Source organism: Chiloscyllium plagiosum, chromosome 27 (genome assembly GCF_004010195.1).
Source record: "Chiloscyllium plagiosum isolate BGI_BamShark_2017 chromosome 27, ASM401019v2, whole genome shotgun sequence".
Taxonomy (NCBI): Eukaryota; Metazoa; Chordata; class Chondrichthyes; order Orectolobiformes; family Hemiscylliidae; genus Chiloscyllium; species Chiloscyllium plagiosum.
The window spans coordinates 36,672,403-36,695,061 of NC_057736.1; the positions used below are offsets into that span (position 1 = coordinate 36,672,403).

Genomic DNA, 22,659 nt, shown 5'->3' on the forward strand with positions numbered 1-22,659 from the left:
CATCACACTATCCTACCTCAACATTTTTGTATTTGTGCAGTCCTTCTTTGATATATTTCCTTTCTCGATTGTGAGCTCTGTAGCTGCAAAATTAAAATAAACATTTTATTAAGAACTTTATCTTCCTTAAGAAGCTTCAGCCTAAATCACATCTAATAAACTGCTCTGAAAACCCTGTTTACATTTGACAGTTGTAAATAATTCTTATGTAACCATTGAGCCAACAACAATCATCTAAAAATAGATTCATGTATGCTCTCAATATTAATGGATACTTGAAAAACCTTATAAGACTTGAATCTGGGTTTATATTTGATCTATCCTCATCAATAATTATATTTCTATATATATTGCTTAAAAGTAACAAAGTAAATTATAGGGCCAGAAAAATTATTCTGCACATTTTTTGTAAAGACAAAAATAGTTTAAGGAAATAAACTAATCTCTGAGGACTTTATGCAATTTGGACATTCAGTGAGATATAGACAAGTTGAGTGAGTGGACAAGTACATGGCAGACGGTGTTTAATGTGGGTAAATGTAAGGTCGTTAGCAAGTAATGATGTTAGGAATGACAATGGATTTGGAAAGGGAGAGGGGCAAATTAAATCCGGGTGTCCTTGTACACCAGTAGGTGAAAGTAAGCATGCAGATGCAGCAGGTGGTGAAGAAGGCAAATGGTATGTTGGCCTTTATAGCAAGATGATTCAAGTACAGGCATTCGGCAATTGTACATGACCTTGGCTTGAACATATCTGGAATATTATGTGCAGTTTTGGTCTCCTTATCTGGGAAGGATGTTGTGACTATGGAGGGAATGCAATATCGTTTTCCTAGATGGAATCTGAGAAGACAGATCTGATGCTTGAAGAGAGATTGGATTAGCTAGGTCTATATTCACTGAAGTTAGAAGAATGAGGGGGATCACATAGAAACCTGTAACATTCTGATAGGACTAGATAGAGTCACACAGAAATCATGCCCTGGGAAGTCAAAAACAAATTTAAGGATACGGGATAGGCCATTGAAGACTGAGATGATGAGAGATTTCTCCACCCAGAGAGTGATGAGCCTGTGAAATTCTCTTCCGCAGAAAGCAGTTGAGACAAAAATACTGAAGGTTTCAAGAAGAGTTGGATGTAGTTCTTTGGGCTAAAGGGATCGAAGGGTATGGGAACTAACCTGGGACAGAGTCCTGAGGTGGATGATTATCCATCATCATATTGGTTGGTGGAGCAGGCTCAAAGGACTGAATGGCTTTCTCCTGCTTTTATTTTCTGAGTTTCCATCTTTCCATGACTAATTCAGAAGAATTAAATTAACCTTTTTTTTGAAATCATTCCTTTACCATTTTGCATTTTAACTGCATACTATTGGATTAGATTTGTACTGATGTCTAATTTTGTTGAAGTTTAATGCGGATTGGTTCATAAATGCTTTACATGTTTGAATTAGGAATAATTGCTTACCGTGGAATAAAAGCTTAACTGGTTGCATGGGTACTAATATATTTTAAATTTGCTAAATTAGAACAGCAATGATTATAACTAATTAGGTCAAAATTATAATTAGCTAGATATTATGGATATGATACTGGACTGTCTAGGCTCAAGTGATTCAGTTGTACAATGCCATTTTTCAGGAATGTAGTAACATTATTTTACTTATAAGATATATAGATTTGTTTTAATAGTAGGAAAATTGTAATCTCCTTTTGGTAGCACAGGCTGGGAATACTTTGAACCAAAATGCACATGAGATTATCCAGCATGTCCAAACCTTGAAGAAGTCTTTGATTATTTTTTATAAAACAAGTTGTTCTGTTTATCTCTTTGGTTGCAGACAAATTGAAAACCAAGATTCATTCTCTGAGATACAAAGGGTTAAATGACCAAATGTTTGGATGGACAAATGATTTAACCGACACACCCATCTGAGATCCATATTTAGGTCCAGATGCTTGACAGAAAGATGTTTAGATTTCTGAGCAATCTATTCCTGCAAAAGGTCAGCCTCAGAACTGGCAATATCACAGCCTGAATTCTCACAGTTAACCAGCATAGAGGGTGCTGATGAGTGCAATCTTCCATTTGGATTCTTTCCATGATGCATAGACCCCAACAATGATTCATCACTGTTCCTGAGATTTGCATTTTTAATTAGCTTAGATTTCCATAAACCTAACAATGTTATGGATGCTTTAAAGTTAAATACCCCTCTACATCTAACATAGACCATCGTTTATCTGAAATATTAGACAGTTATCATGTGTAACTCTCAATTACATTCTGTACAGGATAACTTGTCGGTTATGCTAAACTAGGTATGCTCCCCATTTAATTTGGATGGTAATGCTCCTCATTATCTGGATGGCAATGTATTTGGTGGCAGAAAATCGGAACATTCAGTGCAAGATGGCGAAGGAACATCAGAGCAGAAGAAGTCACATTTCTTGGAGTATTGTATACACCAAAATATTGAACTGTCTCTGCAGGCAAGAAATTTCATCTCATCTTCCTCACCTTCTGCATAGACATTAAGCAAGCTGCAGGATCCAGATCATTATTTTGAAACCTTCAACGATACATTCGTTTTCTCGAACGATCAGAGTTAATTTCTGCTGTTGACATCTGTTTCATTGTATGTCTGGTGCTGCTTTTGGATTAAGGTAATTGGTCTTTTTGTGTAGTTCCTCTCAAATTGATGCTTGTGATTACAGGGCCTGAATTACTTGCTGAATTAGGTGCCACTTGTTCTTTTGTGTAAAAATAACTTCTTTGTGTAGGAGCATTTTCTTGGGCGATTGGAGGTTTGCTTCGATTTTAAGGATTATCTGTGAATAGACAAAATCATATGCTGAATTGATCATGCAGTTGAAAGCCACATTTTTCTTTAGTACATTGAGCATTACACATGATTAATTGGAATTTGGGCTTCTGCCTGTTTTCAGTATTGTTAATGTCCTGTCTTCATAGATAACAGAAGGAATAAACTAGGAACCCAATAAATAATTTTATACAAAGGAACTAAGGAAGAAAAAAAACCAAAGCTGAAACATAACAACAAAGCTCAGTAGGTATTGTCTAATCAACTTGCTCAGAAATGTTATGATGTGCCTCTGCTACAGGTCAGACCCGAACCTAGGGCTTCTGTCTCAGAGTTAGGGACACTACCATTGTAACACAAGATCCCTGAAAGTGAATTCTTTTCCTTAATCAACCTGTTCATACATATTATGACATTCCTGGGGAGGCAGGGACTTGAACCCTCGTCTTCTAGCCCAGATTTAGGGACAGACATCACAACTGTGCTGCAGATTGTTGCACAAGATCTCAACAAATCATGACTTTGATTAAAGCCAAGTGCTACCTGGAATGATTAGACTAGGCAGAATATATTGGCTTGCACAAAATTCCATGCATAAACATCCCCAAGAATACAGGCCCATCTTTTGCTAAGGTCTGCTTTTCAAAACTAGTTTTAACAAAATAAAATAACCCCAGAATACATACATCAGTGAAAAAAAGCTAGTAAGCCTATTTTTCTCCAATTTCTGATTGAAAGTTTCAGACATAATTTCCCCAAAAGTATTTGAAGAGCTCCTGTCCATTTCCCCATTGGAGCATGTAAGATTCTGAGGGGGTTTGTCAGGAATGGCTATTGAGGATATTTCCCCTCATGAGGGAACTAGCACTGGGGACACAGTTGCAAAATAAGAGAGCTCATACAGGAGAAAAAAGTCAGGAGGATTTATTTGTGTTTCAAAAAGTTGCTAGTGTTTATAATTCCCTTTCACTTCAAATAGTAATCATTAGGACATTTACTGTACCCATGAATGAGTTAGATAGATTGTTAATTGACAAAGGAGTCAAGAATTGTACAGGCTGTCAACAAAGTGGAGTTATGGCTACAATTGGACTAGATATGATTGTACATTTTAGCAAAACAATGTTTATGGGTTGTAAGCATCATTAGCTTTTATTCCAGGATTTTAGTCCATCATTTATTCCCGATTCTTCATTTCCCTGTAGAAGAGGTGAGGAGCTATTGTCTTTAAATGCTGCTGTCGCTGGGGTGTAGGGACATTCGCTGTGCTGTAAGAAAGGGAGCTCCAGGATTTTGGACAGGCAACATGGAGGAACAGGGATTTAGTTCCAAGTCAGCATTGTGCATGACTTGGAAAATAATTTAGAATTTATGGTTTTGCAATACTTTAGCTGCCTTGGCCTTGTACACTCTAGAGTTTATGGGATTGTAAGATGCTGCTGAAAGAGCCTTGGTGAATTATTGTGCATTTTGTAGATGGAACACATTATTGCCGCTGCATGTAGCTGGTGAACAAACTGAATGTCAAAGGAATTATTCTATGGATTTCCAAGATTCCCTATTACTTGTCCTTGAGAAAGAGATGTTATCAAGGTTAGAAAAAAAACACCAAAATCATTTATTTTCTTCCACTTCATTCATCATTTTGACAGTGAAGGTTGATTTCTAACATATGATATGCTTAACAAAAGAACTCTGTTTCAATACAGATTGTTCATCTGAAACTCTTCATTCAATCTCTTGACCAAACTGCCACTGTGTTTACTAACTGAAAGGAACTGGAGCTCAATCACAAACTATATTTTCACAATGAGAATGATTTTTGCCCACTGCTGTGATCAAGAACACTGGGTTGAGATGACAGTGTAACACTGTCTCAGTAAACTCTCAAAAACATTGATAAGTTCCACACATCTAGCAGACTGCTTACAGCCACAAAGAGTGTTTCAACTATCTAAGATTTATCTCCCAAGATCTATCAGTTGAAACAATGTGTAGGATTTCCAAGCACAATTGAGGAAAAATATATTTTGTGTTAGGCATGTAAGTTTCAAAATCCATTAGTTGCTTCTGATTTTGTAAGATTTGTAGCAACTTTGAACTTCTAACATCTCGGAGTCAATGAAATGGGACAGTGATAAAGCAGGGAACTAATGCAGGGATGGCTGAGTTAATGCTTTTTCTATATAGAACAAATTTAGTCGTCAATGTTGAAGTAGGGAAATTATATCCTAGAAGCCCAACTTGAAAATGATGAATTTTCATATATAATGCAATTAATCAATGTACCATTTTACAAACCTGAATGGATTATTAGATGGAATATTTTAAAATCAATTAAAGATTCTAATTCAAATTCAGTTGTCATTAGCTTTACATAGATCTGAAAATGTGCCATGAGTGTACCAAAGGGTTAAGATATTTTTATGGCAAGATTAAATAGCATGGCACTTGAAAGAAGCTGCAATGAAAATAATATTTGAAAACAACCAATAAAATTGACCAGTCAAGTTTTCTCCAGACAATAATTGATATTTTTCTTACAAATTCTATTGTGATTTGCAGACTAAAATGTTTAATTTTCCTTAACATAATGAGCTCATTTGATTGATTTCCAATATTTTTCATCAGAAATGGAGATGGTTTATTTATAAAATAAAATATGGCTAATTTTGAAAGATTTTCTGGAGAGTATTGTAATTAAAAATTAATCACTAAAGTTAGTTTGTTTTGAAATAAAGCAGAGCAAATGTCTGATAATATTTTGAAATAAATATACATCCTGACTTTTAAAACTGCATTTTGCACTATAGAATAATGTAAAAACCTAATCATCTGGATGCACATTTGATCGTTTGTGTCTGCCAGGATATATTAATAAATTTAGAGCTGATCTTAATTTTATCTGCAACGAATCAAGAAGATTTCAAGGCCATTTTCAGCACCCAATAAGTTTTAAATCAAATTTTAATCAAATTACACAGATTTTGATCTCCAGTCTCTGATTTCAATGTTCAGAAATTCTGGAAGTTTGCTGAATTATGACCTTGATGTAGACATACCGAGTGGCAGTGAATTCATTGAGTTCTACATGGTAGGGTTACTTTAATTAATCAATTACTAGATGAACTACTGGAAGAACAAGGTGCAGAATAACAAGGATTTCAATCAGAACACAAGGCAATCATCAATCTGACTGTGCCATGATGCGCTGAATTGCTACAGATGTTTAAGGTCATTTAAATGTACATGAGGTAAATAGCTGAGCATGTAGTGAAGAGGTACACTTAAGTATTTTGGAGATTTTTCATGAGCAGAATGATTAAATCAATTCTATGCATAAGGATATGTCTTTATTTTTAAGTGCAATTAAAACTGCTCTAAAGGGAACAGTCTGTGGGTTGCACACTGAAAGCTTTTAGTTAATTATTCAGTGATTGATTTGGTTCAGAGGGACACGAGTAGCAGTGTTGTTATATATCTTAATATTCAAAAAGAGCCAGGGCATTCCCTGCTTGGAAATGCTGCACTAAGGTAACTCTTTTCTGAGGACTAATGTAGAAATAAAGCAAAGCAAGCATCATGAACCCAGTGACCTGCCTTTTTGCCATATCATGACCATGAATTGGTGTGTCTCTAAGTGGCATGCAGATTACCTGCCAAAATCCCATGCCCATGCCATTTTCCAAGAAGCAGGAAGAAGACCTGTAGCAGTACAAACAGTGGGTACCTAAATAGCAAAAACAAAGTCTTGTTTTCAGCTCAAGAAGTGAGGAGCAACCCACTTCCTGGAGGTGGCCTCTCAGTGACAGAGTCAAAGGCCAGCCAGTAGGTATTGAAGTTTTCTCTGCCTGGTACAGCTGTGACTGCAGGCCGATCTGTGAACTGGATACTCTGGAGAGGACCAGCAGCTGTATCCACTCTTACAAATCTGGATGCTCCTTTTCTCTTGAACCTGATGGTTGCGGGCTACTGTTCCTTCTGAGGTGAAGAGCCATCCATGCCCATACAGCTACAAGTGCTGAATGCTGTGCTTCTTTGGATGGTGAGATCAGGCTTTGGTCACTAATGGTAAACTCATAGAAACTCATTGCCAGGTGATTACTTCCCACACTGACACTGCTTTTTGGACCATAACTCAACACACAACATCTTACTCCATAACTCCCTCACAAAGAAGCAGGGTGCCCAGTTCATCAGCATGGACTAGCAAAATACATCAAGTAATCGAGAACCTAACAGATAATGGCAAAGTTTGTCACTGCTGACGGTCACCAAATTCAAGTAATTGATGATCTCAGGTTCAACCTTATATCTCAAGGTTATTCTGAAGATTCTAAATGCATCTTCATTTATTTTCCTTTGCATTGGCACTACTCCATTCTTTTAATTTTCTATCTGTATTTGTGATTGTGTGCGCATGTGAGGACCCATATAACTGTGCGTGAAAGCTACATGTTTAGAATTTCTTCAAAGAACATGAACATTTTTTGTTAGCTACCCAGCAGGTTGAAACAATATTGAATAAGTTCACCCCTTGCCATCTGTTTGTAGCAACACTCAGGACCTTGTTCTTTGTAAATAAAAATAATTTGTTTCCACTGTTTTTTTTCCCATTGAGATGCGTTATACAAACAGCTAATCACTGCTCCATTCCTGATGATAAAGTCTTCACCAATTAAAGTTTACCAATCTGACCTGAGTTTAGTCAGCCAACTGAAATTGATAGTCAACATTTCATGCTGCACCTCAATGGTAAACATAGTTCAAACAATCAGCACTGTCTTTTCCTGCTGCATAAATTGTTGCTCTCTTTCTAAGTTTGGATTGTCATGTCTCAGCCTTTATGAGCGTAAGACAACAAGTTTTGAAGTCCTGTGTCTCTTTTTTTTTTAGCAATGATTCAGTTCTGGACTAAGAAGCAAGCGAATTATGGAGTACTGTTAATGAATGAAAACATGAAGAAATATTTAATTGAAACAAAGATGATGGAGGGTTCAATGTCAAGAGGCACAGATTTAAGGTCAGGGGCAGAGGGGTTAGAGGAGATCTTTCTTTCCCCAGATGGTGGGGGATTCTGGAACTCACTGCTTGTAAGTGTTGCAGAGGCAGAAAACCCTCAAAGTATGTAAGATGTATTTAGATATGCATTTGTGATGCCAAGGCATGAGCCAAAACTGCTAAAAATTGGGATCAGAATAGTTAGATGGTTGTTTTTGATTGGCATGGATTCAATGGACCAATTTTTCTGTGCTGTAGATCTCTATGACCATAAGACCATAAGACAGTGGAGCAGAATTAGGCCATTTGGCCCAGTGAGGCTGCTCCCCCATTTATCATGGCTGGTATGTTTCTCAACCCTATTCTTTCTCAGACAGATAAAGCCAGGTAGAGAATAAATGTTGTGGGAATTTGGGAAATGCTCACACGATATTTCTAACAAGGAATCATTTGTTAATAAAATCAAGTTGAACCTCAAACCAAATTCTGTGTCCTGTTATCTGCCTCACTGACAAGACTGCTTGGGTAAATTGCTTTTAATACATGAACTGGTTGAAGTGTCCAAAGCATAGCCACCTCATCAACACACCTGATCACCATCTTAAAAAAAATCAGTCAAATTTACTAACTGTGCCCACCCTCTGACAAAGCTATGCAGACAATTCCTGATCAAATCTTAGCTCTCCAAGTGGAGGTTAATTCTCTCCTTCAGAATTTTCCCCGGTAGTTTTCCTATCATTGACATGAGGCTTACTGCCCTGTAATTCTCTGGATTATCCCTCCAATTCTTTTTGAAAAGTGGAACCTCATTAGCTGCCCTCCAGTCCTCTGGCTCTTCCCACTTGATCAGGGAGGAATTAAAATTTGTATTGAAGCTGCTGCAATTTCCTTCCTTATCTCCCATAGCATCCTGGGGTACAACTCATTTGGACCCAGGGATTTGCCCTTTCTTAAGTCTGCGAAAACTTCCAGTATTTCCTCACTCTCTTTGTCAATCTGCTCAAGAACCTAACAATCACCCTGACCAAAGTCTTCTCCTGTATCCTCATTCTTCCAAGTGAAGACAGAATTGAAGCATTCATTTAACACTCTGCCAATGTCCTCAGGTTCCAAGCACAGGTTGACCTCTTGGTCACTTATGAGCCCTAATGTTTCCCTAATTAATAATACATTTCCAGCAATGTGACTGTTCCCTTTTTATTCCTACCCTCAAGCCATAAAGCCTCATTTGAAGACCCTTCCAAGATATCATCCCTCTTTACAGCATTAACTGACTACTTATTTTTTAATGTATTTTGCTCTTTTACACTGCCAACGCTCTCCCCCACCCCACCTCAACTAATGCTATGCCCCTGAATTTATGAGTCCTGCCCCTCCCTCAACTATGTCTGTGTGATGGCAGCAATATCACAATTCCACATGTCAACCCACACCCTTAACTCATCTGTTTTAACTGTAGTATTCATAGCATTAAAAATCAAAGCAATCCAACTTCACCTTACTTCCTTCATTCACAACTGGGTAGACCTCTCTCTGTCCAGTTCCCCTGATTCCCCTGTCTTGAGTCACTATTGTACTAATGTTTTGTCTCTCCTTCCCCTGGCTTCTCCTAATTTACATGTGAACACAGGAGGTATAGTTAGCAAGTTTGCAGCTGACACCAAAATTGGCAGTGTAGTGGACAGCGAAGGAGGTTTCCTCAGATACAATATGTTGAGAAGTGGCAGATGGAGTTTAATTTAGATAAATGTGAGGTGCTGCATTTTGGAAAGGCAAATGAGAGCAGGACTTATATGCTTAATGGTAAAGGTCCTCAGGAGTGATGCTGAAGATAGAAACCATGGAGTGCAGTTTCATAGTTCCTTGAAAGTAGAGTCTCAAGTAGATAGGGTAATGAAGAAGGCATTTGGTACACTTTCCTTTATTGGTCAGACCATTGAGTATAGGAGTTGGGCAGTCACGTTGCAACTGTACAGGACATTGGTTAGGCCACTTTTGGAATATTGCGTGCAATTCTAGTCTCCTTCATATCAGAAGGATGTTGTGAAACTTGAAAGGATGTTTCCAGGGTTGGAGGATTTGAGCTATAGGGAGAGGCTGAATAGGCTGGGGCTGTTTTCTGGAGCATTGGAGGCTGAAGGGTGACCTTATAGAGTTTTATAAAATCATGAGGGACATGGATAGGATAAATAGACAAGATTTTCTCCATGGGGTGTGAGAGGCCAAAACTAGAGGGCATAGGTTTAGGGTGAGAGAGGAAAGATATAAAAGGGACCAAGGTGCAACTTTTTCACGCAGAGGATCATACGTGTATGGAATGAGCTGCCAGGGGAGGTGGTGGAGGCTAGTACAATTACAGCAATTAAAAGGCATCAGGATGGGTTTAGAGGGATATGGGCCAAATGCTGGCTAATGGGACTAAATTGGGTAAGGCTATCTGGTTGGCATGGACGAGCTAGATTGAAGAGTCTGTTTCCGTGGTGTACATCTCTATGACTCTATCACTTTAAACACAATCCACAAATATGACCCACAGATGTGAGTGTCTCTGTGGAAGTTAGAACAATAGAAGCAGCCTGAATGGGTGTGCTCAAGCTCCCACTCACAGAACTAAAATCTTTAGTTTTAGCATTCAGCAGTAGCTGCTGGGATTTTGAAGAAGTAGATGCTATTTTTCCCTCTCTCATTAACACCCAAAAGCTGGGAGTTCTCTGCCTGCTACAGAAGTAGCACGTGAAACAATGTTCTGAATTTGCCTTTACGAAGGGTATATTTATGGGATGTTACTATATTGGAACAGTTAATTAGTAATTGGTGCTGTATCTATAATTCTGTTTAGTCTTCTAATGGAGTTAAGTTATTCCATATACTTCCTTCTTTCGTTGTATTTTAATGGATGAATAAAGTGTGTTTTGCTTTAAATGCAGTAGTTTGACTAATCAAATTGCATCTGGGACTGAAAACCTTTAAAATAACAAAAAAATTAGGGTCTAGACCATCTTCTGAATATTTTGAGGGCGTTTGGGCTAGTCCATAACAATTGTAATTATGTAGGTGCAAAACTGGGAGTTCAAGGATCCTGACTGCTGGCTGGTTCAAAGAGTTAGAGTTGATGGAAATCAGTGAAGCTTCACATGATGTGCTTGTCTGATCTTTCTATGAGGTGTTATTCTAAAACCACCATTTGTGATTGTGACCTTATCCCATGTAATCCTTTGGTGAAAAGCAAACACATGAGTAGATTCCCCTAGTTGTTCTGAAAGGCCAGTGTGCTGGTGATGTGTGAGCTGTTGAGTATTGAACCACTTCTAACTCGTAGGGACATGAAGCTTTGAGAAGACAGTGGTACATATCCTGCCAGTACACAGCAGATCATTCATCCTCTTGCAATACAATATCCAGTCTCTTCCAACACTCCCACTAGCACTGACCTCTGCAGCCTTGGTGGTGGTCTTTTATTGCCATTCTTTGGAAAGGGCACATCAGGATGGCTTGCAGAAGAACATGCGCAATTGTGCCATTTAAACATGGGGCTGTACTTTGGTCAGCCTCCAGTAAGTCCAGGGGTGGGTTGAGGTAATGAGCAGAGGTTGAGTGGTGCTCCAGGATCACAGAAACTGAAATGCTGGCTGGGCACTCTTCAACAGTGCACTTTTCAAATATGACCCCCAGGTGTTGTAGTCCGGAAGGTCCTGTCAGGCTTCAGAACATCTTACTCATCCATCCATAAAATTTGGCATTTACCTGTGCACATGTAATGAGCTGAGAATATTGTCATTGATTGGAAAATCTGATCTGGCTCAGACAGATATCACTGTTATTTTTACTCCAAAATCTACATTTTATCTCAAAAAAACAGTCTACCTGTAGGCTAAATGTTCGGGCATCTTACAATGAATCAATGCAAAAGGATTTGTTGACAAAATATCAGATCAATATAAACAGGATCCAACTTAAATCTATTGATGAGATTCAATCTTGTTGTCTTAAGGTACAAGTTTCCCAAGATAGCCCAGCATTCTGCTGCCAACAAAAAGTACAAACAATGAATCTCATGAAGGGATGAAGATCTGGGGCAAAACCTATTCAGAGATTTGTACCATCCTAAAATGCAATTCAAAAGCAAAGCAAATTTAATTGATACTTAGCCTCATTAAATTTGACACGGTAAGACGTTACAAGTTTTAGAGTTGTTAGCATGTCCTGTAGTCTTCATGTTTCAAAAGTGTTTATTTTCCTAAGTAACAAATCTGCTTACTTCCACAGCTTAATTGTTATTCAGAATCCGTCAAAAGGGAAAAGAAGGCATGGCACAGTGACAAAATATCATTTTGCATCACAGTGGAAGTTGTTGTGAACAGTTATTTTGTCAGTTGTTCATTCGTGTTTGATCTTGCTGGTGCTCACTTTTCTGTTGTGCTGTTTGTTTGAAGTGCATTTTATTCACAGAACATCACGCAGATGTGTGATTTTACTGACTGAAGAGAAAGGCAAAGTTGAAACCTGCAAAACGAATTCATGACATCCACAATGCATTTCTGTTTCGAATTAAATTAGAGCCTACACCAAACTGTACTAAAAAGCAAAGGTTCTTAAAAAAATAAATATAGCTTTGATGAGAAAAATACAGTGAAGCAGAATACTTTGATCGCCAGAAACACTTAGTTAGAGAATCAATCGTCACTTCAGGTCACTACAAGATTGAAGAGACTGCATGTAATTGTACCTTAAACCCGCCACCTGCCATCCCAGATCATTACATGCTGAAGCTGAGTGGAAGACAATGTGCTCATCTGAAATGAAAACGTTCTCTCTCCTTTGGCATGTGGTGTGTGGCATGGAATCCAAATGAACATACAGCGAAGATATTTAATTTGTATTTTTGAAGTATTTTCTTTTCATCTTCACAATAGTTATTTCAAAAAGGATGTCTGAGTTTTGACTTGTTCGGTTGTCGCTGCACTGAAAGTATCAACTTCAGTTTGATGTATTTCTAGGTGCATTTGTTAAATCTAGGGTGAGTCCTTTTCCTCAGAGAACAAAATATGTTCTATGTCAAACTATTTCTACCAGTTGAGTAACTGAAGGTATAGTTAATGATGGTGCTTTGCAGCAATATGTCCTTGAAGCCCATTTAGTGATCTATTATAATGGACATGCTTTAAATAAACTATTGTTATGTAAATACATAGCAGCAAGCTCCCCTATGTTACATAGGGGAATCACTACAGTCCTGTTTCTAATAAGTTTATATTGCAAAGGGTATTCTAATTAAAACAAAAAACATTCTCTGTCATCAGGCTCATTATGCAGTATCCCGTCTTGTCTTTCATTTTGCTTCATCATTCCTTCTCTTGTCCATTTCTCTCATACTGTTTCACTTGGTTCTATTATGACCTGTCCAAAAATAGTCAAGCTATCTTCTACAATTACAACATCCCCTAACTATCTCCTAAGGTTCTGTTTCTGGGTACACCATTTCCAGACATGGTCTAGCTTTCAAATTTATGCCAAGATTATGCTTCTACTTCTTTGACACCATAAAGGATACCCTGCCTGATATATATATATATATATATATATGTTTTGGATGATGAAGCAATCAATCTAGCAGCAGCAGGAAGAGTCACCCCATTATATCCCATCAAAGCATTTGAAGATTATCATCCAACTCCACCTTCTCCACTCTGTCTTAATGCAATAATATTATCTTGTTACACCTCAAGATGAACTTCAACACCATCGGCACCGCCAAGACTGTCTGCTTGTATAAAGACACCAGATTGCATCTCAAATCAAAACAGTTCAAATGCTCAACAATATCATTAAGAAATCCAGAACAACTCACATGAGCTCATTGCCTCCCAAGTTCTACTTTTTACAGATTTACTTGGGCGGATAGATGGTGAGCAGGATTTGAGCTACACAAGTGCCAGGCAATGATTATCTTGAACAAAACTGAGTTCAACCTTTAGCCCTTAGATTGAAGGACATTATCACCATTGATACCCACTAATAACATCTTGTGGGTTACGATTGACCAGAAACTAAATTGAGAGTGTGGTGCTGGAAAAGCACAGCAGGTCAGGTAGCATCCGAGGTGCAGGAAAATCGATGTTTCAAGCAAAAGCCTTTCATCAGGAAAGAGCTTTCCTGTTGAAGGGCTTTTGCCCAAAATGTTGACTCTCCTGTTCCTCTGATGCTGTCTGACCTGCTGTGCTTTTCCAGCACCACACTCTCAATTCTATCTCCAGAATCTGCAGTCCTCACTATCTCCCAGAAACTAAATTGGACAATTGAGTAGCTATCCAAAACCTGTCCACATTTATAAAACAAATATTAGTTATGTGATGGAATACTCTCTGCTTGTCTGAATGATTGTAACTCCAACAATATGCAATAGGCTCTGCAGCTTCAAGATAATAGCAGCCTGATTGATTGACACTCATCCACTGTCTTCAACCTTCATTCTCTCCCCCACAGAGATACGGTGATAATGATTAGATTTCCTACTGTGTGGAAACAAGTCCTTCGGCCCAACAAGTCCACACTGACCCTCCGAAGAGTAACCCACCTAGACCTACTTAGATTAGATTAGATTACTCTACCCACCCAGACCTACTTCATCTGACCAATGCACCTAACACTATGGGCAATTTACCATAGTCAACTCACCTAATCCGCACATCTTTGGACTGTGGGAGGAAACCAGAGCACCCAGAGGAAACCCACGTAGACACTGGGAGAACATGCAAACTCCACACAGACAGTTACCCGAGGCTGGAATCGAACCTGGGAGCCTGGTGCTGTGAAGCTGGTGTTAACCACTGAACCACTGTGACAATGTTGTGAATCATCTGTGTGATATACTTCAGTAACTCACCCAGGCTCCTGTAACAGTGCCTTCCAAACCGCAATTGCTACCATTTCGAAAGACAGAGCAGCAGATGCATGGGAACACCATCACCTGCAAATTCCACTCCAAGCCATAATTCATTCTGATCCAGACCTATACTGCCTTTACTTCACTGTCACTAGATCAATAGCCTGGAAATTTCTTCGGAACAGCACTGTGCATGCAATCCACAACAAGGTGAGATACTGCCTAGTGATATTATTGCTCGACTATTAACCCAGAGCACCAGGCAGTGTTCTTGGGACCCAGGTTTGAATACTGCAAGGGTAGATGGAATAAATTTGAATTCAATTAAATATTTGGAGTTAAGCAAAGCTGCTTCCAATTGTTGGGAGAAACCCATCTAGTTCAGTAATGTCTTTTAGGGAAGGGAATCAGCCAACCTTATCTGGTCCTGCCTACATGTCATTCTAAACACACAGGAATATGTTTGACTCTTAACTGCCCTCTGAGCAATTCGGGATGTCCGATAAATGCTGGCTTAAGAAGTGCCACCTACATACCATGAATGAATAAAGTAAAATAAAAGCTCAACAGGATAAATCTCCATGACCTTCTCCAGGCAATTGGCCATGAGCAATAGCTGCAAGCCTGGCCAGCAATATCCACTTCCCCTGAATAAATTAATAAAAGAACAATTTGAAACTATGCCATGCACAGACTGCATCACATTAAGCCTGTCTTCTCTATTACCCTTGTACCTACAAATGATACTTCCAAACCAACAGAAGGCAGAATTGTGTGTCATGCACAAGCACAGTGGTTAGTATTACTGCCTCATAGCACCAGGGTTCGATTCCAGCCATGGAAGACTATCTGTGTGAAGTTTGCATGTTTTGTGTCTGTGAGGTTTACCACTGGGTGCTCCAGTTTCCTCCCACAGTCCAAAGATATGCAGGCTGCTGAGATTAGCCTTGGTAAATGCAGGGTCATGAGGAGGTGGGGCCTGTGTTTGGGTGGGTGCTCCTCAGAGTGTTTGTGCAGACTTGATGGGCTGAACGGCCCCTAACTGCCCTGTAGGATTCTGTGATTCTATAATTCTGAGAGATTTCCCTTCTGGGGTGATGTATTCAGACCTTCACAATTCACAAAAACAAAGTTGCTGGCATGTTAAACAGCAAAACACAGATATTCAGATGTACCTTATTAGACAACAGGGAATATTCAAGATCATATCAGTTCACTGCAAGTTGACATTGCAAAACTGCTATACCAACAAAAAAGCTTTACTAGTAGGTAGCTGCAAGTTCTATGATCATATTTTCCAACAGGTAGCAACATCACAGCTGGGGTTTTACTTTAAAATCAATCTTCAATGAGAAGTCCATATTCAACAAATAAACATGCAAAACAAACTGGGTTCTTGGATTTCAGTGGAGAATTCTCTGATATTGCAGCAACAATAGTGGGACTGTTGCTTACCAATAACACTTGTCGTTCAACCCTGGAGTATTCAAGTTGTGTGGGGTGGTATTGTGGTGAGAAATATAAAAACAATTGAAAGGATCAAAAAACAAGTTGTATGATTCTGCATGAATCAATATAGAAAATATACCAGTGTCACATCCATGATCAAAGGTTTGGAATGTGAAACACTACAGCAAAGGAAGGAGAAAAAAATAGGCTGACCATGTTTGATAAAATGTAGAATGAGCTGTTGGGAGTTGATAGAAACATGTAGTTGATGTCCTCTGACAATAACAGAGCACAAGGTAACCATCTACACAAATTACAAAATCCATTTGTTCCAAAATAGGCTATCAACAATCTTTCATCACAAGGGCAATCCCACAATGGAACAAGTAGCCAAATAAATCACTCACAGTCCCATCACTTGAAATCTTCAGGAGAAAATGCCAGTTTATTTAAAATTGTAAGTTTTTCATTATCAGGGTAATCTAACCATGTAAACATTCATTTGGGGGCTCTTATGGCACAGTGGTAGTGTCCCTATCCCTGGGTTCAAATTTTATCACCTTTGTCTCAGATTGTCTTCGCATCTTGTATCTGTACCTTCATCTTTGACAACATAGATATGATCTTGATCACAGTGTTCACACTGTGGAATTCTCTCTTAACCTGCTTACTTCTTCCCTCTCCAAACATTCTATCATAACTTCAGTGTGTTAACTACAGAGAAATGTTAGCACTGCTGCCTTACAGCACCAGTGTCCTAGGTTCAATTCCAGCCTCGGGCAACTGTCTGTGTGGAGTTTGCACATTCTCCCCGTGTCTGTGTGGGTTTTCTCCGGGTGCTTCTTCCCACACTCCAAAGATGTGCAGGTCAGGTGAATTGGCCATGCTAAGTTGCCCACAGTGTTAGGTGCATTAGTCAGAGGGAAATGGGTCTGGGTGGGTTGTTCTTCAGAGGGTCGGTGTGGACTTGTTGGGCCGAAGGGCCTGTTTCCACACTGTAGGGAATCTAATCTAAAAGTGATCATTTGTGTCAGAACTTCAAGAGATTAAAAAATTATAACAATTAGCATATCACAAAGATCAACACGATACAATGTTTATACAATAGTTTACAATTTCAAACAAATTGTAATCACCTGTTATGTTTCTGGACATAATAGTGCATGTCATCTACTTCTTCGTGTTCTGCTAGTATTATATATACCCATACAAACTGAGGTTTCTTTTACTTCTTCAAATCCTGGGTCTGATTGTTAATATTTCAATTATTTTATGCACTAAAGGGCAGGTCATTTGACTCATTATATCTAATAGTTGCTGCACACTATAACTCAAATTTGGTTATCCTGCTTACCCCGTGAATTTAAACAATGTGAGCTCAGTTGGATGTTGAACTTTTTCTGCTCTTGACTAATGTTTTGTAAAGGAATTAGGTTTATCTGTTCCTTTTTTGGATTGAATCAACAACCATGCATTGTTATATTTATTATTGATTTTTACAGATAATAGCAAATAATAATGCTGCAGACAAAGTTCACGTGACAATCATCAACATCTCCTTTGACGTCAACCTTTTTTGATGGTCTATTCAACTGGATTTTGCTGCTTCACCAAAGGTATTGGAGTTGCTATACTGTTAAAATCTATTCACTATTTTCAGCGTCAAAGACAAGGTCATACCTTTATAATACATTGGCAAATAAATCAGAGAGACAATCATCACTAAATTAAGTTAAAAATTACACAACATCAGGTTATAGTCCTACAGGTTTATTTGGAAGTCCTAGTTTTCGGAGTGCTAATCCTTCATCAGGTGGTTGAATCTGATGAAGAAACGGTGCTCCGAAAGCTAGTGCTTCCAAATAAACATGTTGGACTATAGCCTGGCGTTGTGTGATTTTTAACTTTGTATACCCCAGTCCAACATCAGCTCCTCCAAACCATAAAAATCACAATATTAATCATTGATAATCTTATTGAACCTTTTAAAGAAACACAACTTTTATCACAATATGTGAGATTATTTTATAACAGAAAGCATTCATGTTGAAGGGTGTCGGAGCAGACCAACTCTAGAATAGTCAATCCAGCTCCCACACTTTGGCCCTCACTTCCTCTCTCCTCATTTAGCATCCCACTATTTCTCACATCCACAGGATCAGTAGCCACCATTTCAGCCAGCTGCAGCAGGATGCCACCACCACACACATATCTCCCTTCCTTGTCAGCTTTCCGCAAAGACTGTTCCCTCCTGGTCAGCCTGGTCCACTGCTCCATCACTCCCGACAAACCCTACAGCCCCATGACACCTTCCTGTGCAATCGCAAAAGGTGCAACACCTGCCCGTTCACTTCCTCCCTCCTCAATATCCAAGGCCCCAAACATACAACCCAGTGCTTCACCTCCACTTCACACAGACCATATTACTGCATTTGCTGCTCACAATGTGGTCTCCTCTGTATTGGGAAAACAAAGTGCTTCGTAGAATATCTAGGCCCTGTCCACAAAAAAAAAGACCCTGAGCTTCCCATTGCCTACTACTTCAACACACACCCTTGACCAACATCTCTGTCTCAGGCTTACTGCAGTGCTCCAGTGAAACTGGAAAAGCAACATCTCATTTTCCTTTTGGCAACCCTGCAGTCATCTGGACTTAATATGGAGTTCAACAATTTTAGGATTTGAGCACCTTTTCCCCCATTCCCAAACACCAAGGGCTGTTATCACACACAACCCATTCTCAGATTCTAATAGTACCCATTAGTAGGTATTAATTCTCTCTATCCACTCCTTTGTCTGTCTAATGGTTTTTCTCTCTCCTTGGGCTCTATCTCCATCTCTTGTTTACTCCTCCCACCTCCCTGCACCCTATCGTCTACATTTTCCTAGCTACTGTGGTTCTGAATCAGGGTCACTAAACCTGAAACATTAATGGATTTCTTTCTACAGATGCTGACAGACCTGCTGAGATTTTCCAGCAATTTTTGCTTTGGATTTCCAGCAACTGCAGTTCTTTCATTTTTTTTTACCCCTCGTATATTGTATTCAGATGATGTGAAAGTCATTATGAGAATCATTACACAGGCAACTACAAGCTGATGGTAAAAGACCCTAAAAAAAAAGCAAGCTAAAGTTGGATGGTAAGTTGCTGTATACCTCTCTTTGGAGGGTCGGTGTGGACTTGTTGGGCCGATAGGACGTGTTTCCATACTGTAGGGAATCTAAACTAATCTTCATTTATCTCTCCACTCTGTCAGCTCACAAGTCTCATTCCTGATGAAGGGCTTATACCCGAAACGTTAATTCTCCTGCTCCTCCGATGCTGCCTGACCTGCTGTGTTTTTCCAGAACCGCACTCTCGACCCTGATCTCCAGCATTTGCACTCCTCACTTTCTCCTACCTGTATACCTGCATGGGTCCCATTGGAAACCAAATGTGAGACACCAGCACTGTGATCATTGACATATGCACGGAGGTCAGAAGATCACTTTATGGAAGAAATACCAAGGAGGAGATGGATGGACAAAATCAGAGAGGATCTGGACAGGAGAGGTCTCCAGGAAGAGGATGCCTGGAATGGGGAATGTGGAGGAAAACCATTGAGAATCGTGACCTCACTTAACTGGAAATGCAACAGCAAAGGAGGCAGACGAATGCTTATATTTACACATTGTGTTGAATTTTCCCGGCATGTTGAGGTGGGGAGCCATGGACAACTGGGACTACAGTAAGGCTGCACTTTGACATTGCTCAGGCCAAGTTTCAATGAACAGTGAGGGATCAGGGAACGAGAATCTGAAGCTGAGTGTAGACCTCAATTGCTATGGAGTCGAAAGGGCAATTTAGCAGATCAACTTGAATTTGATAGAAGACGCATGGGTCCCACATAACCTCAGCAGCTTGCCAGGTCAAATGGGACAGTGAGAAGTGATTGTTGCCTGTGACTGAGAGCCCATGACATTGTACAGAGAAAGGGAGCACATGGGAATCCTGGAGGCCCTGACTAATGTCCAGATTTTCCCTACTGCTGCCCTGTGCTATGGACTGCTGGATATGTTGTCACTCCTCTGCCTGTCCTAGCTGTCACTGTGCCCCATTCCCAGTCTGGTGTATGTGCATTGTGTTCACCATCTGGATATACCAGTCCTAATGCCTTGCCATGCATTTGCCCTGTTGCAAGATGTGCTGGAAGTGTGTGATAGTGTATTGTTGAATGCTATCTTCTTTTCTGATGCCCTTTGTTGCATCGCCTCTGCTAGTGGGAGAGACAAGGGCAAAGTGCCTTTTGCCTACCTATACTTACTCCTAAGTTTCATATCATTAGCACAAAAAGGCCATTCCAAAGCCAGAAGAACCCATATCTTCAACAATCACATCTCTCACTAGCTCTGAGCTCCTCATATGGCTCACCTTCTGGAACAGGTCAATCTGCTACTACCCTGCCAAGTCTCATCACTGTCTCCTCCATCTGTCCCCTCTTTGCAAGGAAAGGTTCACCAACATCTGCACCTCTCTGCTCTTAGCCTTTATGAACTTTGTTCTCCTACAACAACTCAAAAAAAGTGACCGGACTCTCCTGTCCTTACAAGAGTCCTAAGGCTGTGGCTCTTTCAATGACCAACATTGCAGCATTGGGAAACCTGTTGCATGTGTTCACTCATGTGTTCACCCTGCATCAGATGGTGGTGCTCTGGTGGGATACTTGATGCACACCTCAACCCTTGTTAAGTCCTGCTATATGAGTCATTCATGTCACTGTGCATCACACTTGCTTTATTATAGATAATTGGCTGACACCCTGTTATCTTGGGCTAGGTCATTGATGTGCTTCTGGGATTGTACTCTGTCTTGTGCTATGACGCTGTAGCTGCTCACCTTTTTGCCACATCCATCCAGGAATTCAGGAGACTGGCTAGCACACCGCTCCTGCCCTCAGGGAATGGATGTCTCCTGTTTTTCAAGACCATCCAAAGGAATGCGTCAAAGAAGGTGCCAGTGCACATGGGACTGAACATATCCTGTACTCCAGCTAGCAACCCTCACACAGTCTTCTGCTTCACCTCTTGTTAAACTTTCTCTGTAAGCTTGCTGTCAATCCAAACACCCTTCCAAAATGTTAGTTGCTATTATTTGGTCACATTGTGCAAGATAGTGGGCAGCACGGTGGCACAGTGGTTAACACTGCTGCCTCACAGTGCCAGAGACCTGGGTTCAATTCCCACCTCAGGCGACTGTGTGGAGTTTGCATGTTCTCCCCGTGTCGGCGTGGGTTTCCTCCAGGTGCTCCGGTTTCCTCCCACAGTCCAAAGGTGTGTAGGTCAGGTGAATTGGCCATGCTAAATTGCCCATAGTGTTAGGTAAGGGGTAAATGTAGGGGTATGGGTGGGTTGCGCTTCGGCGGGGCGGTGTGGACTTGTTGGGCCGAAGGGCCTGTTTCCACACTGTAAGTAATCTAATCTAATCTAATCTAATATGCAGATAAGTGCCCCTATCGACTTGGCATAACTTGGAAATGACTCCAGCACTTGGATCTTGAGACAATTGTTTCCTTCCCCTTGATCCCTGCAATGATTCACAAACTACAGTGTAGTTTGTGTTTTATTCCAACACAGAGCATTGCTAAACACTCATTAAAAGTAGAGGAGGAAGCTAATTCCATTCCGTCACACTTGCCTAAGAACTGAGAATAAATGATCATGCACAGCAGAGGTAATCTTTCAGAGTGGGAGAAGATATTAGAGCATTCAGTTATTTCCCAACTAATTTTGTTTTAAAAATTGTGAAATGCTTCAGAACATTTATTAAGCACCACGTATAAATATTATGACTCCTTAAGAACTCTAGTTCATTTTAATAGCCCATTTGGATAAAAGTCATTGTTTAATCCTGCAATTTTTCTTGACTGTGACTCATTTGTTATGCCATCAACATCTTGCTCACCTATGCTGAGACACTGAATGTTCGTCCAGCATGCTTCAATTTAATTGTAACTTACCCATTATTTAACTCCTGTCAACGCAGGAAAATTGCTGTACTAGTTTGAGATGCTATGGCAACAGAAATAATGGGGAAAAAAAGCCTCATTGAAGCGTACACACAAGTATTACATCTGTTGTCGAACATATCATTTAATTGAGTTACTTCCATGGAGGTCAAAAATTAAAAATGTGCAAAGGCTGAACCATGGTCTAACATTAAGTGCTCAGCAAGGTTAAAGGTTGAATTGATGTGCCTGATTTCCAGCACCAAATAGTAACACAAATTCGACTCAGCTAACTTGGTTATGAAATCAGTAGAAACCTATGATAAAGCTAGCCACGATTTTCTGATTTACCTTGTCTTGTACATGACAGTTAAATAATTTGAGTTCAATTAATTCCTTGATTACATCTGGAATTTAAAGTTAGCATCAGCAATGGTGACTTACCAACAAATGAATTCTTAGAAAGACCCACTTGGCTCACCAACTGCTTCAAGAAAGGAAATCTGTTGTCCTTTAA

The 22,659-nt window shown here is 39.7% G+C and overlaps 1 long non-coding RNA gene across 1 annotated transcript in view; it reads right to left on the reverse strand.

Annotated features, from left to right (window-relative positions):
* The window catches only part of LOC122563438, an 80,793-nt gene that overhangs the window by 18,768 nt on the left and 39,366 nt on the right, over positions 1 to 22,659 (reverse strand). The window contains exons 2-3 of the long non-coding RNA XR_006315605.1: positions 2,522 to 2,832; positions 17 to 83 (exon numbers count right to left, since the gene is read on the reverse strand). This is a non-coding gene — a long non-coding RNA (uncharacterized LOC122563438). The remainder of the gene's footprint in view (positions 1 to 16; positions 84 to 2,521; positions 2,833 to 22,659) is intronic.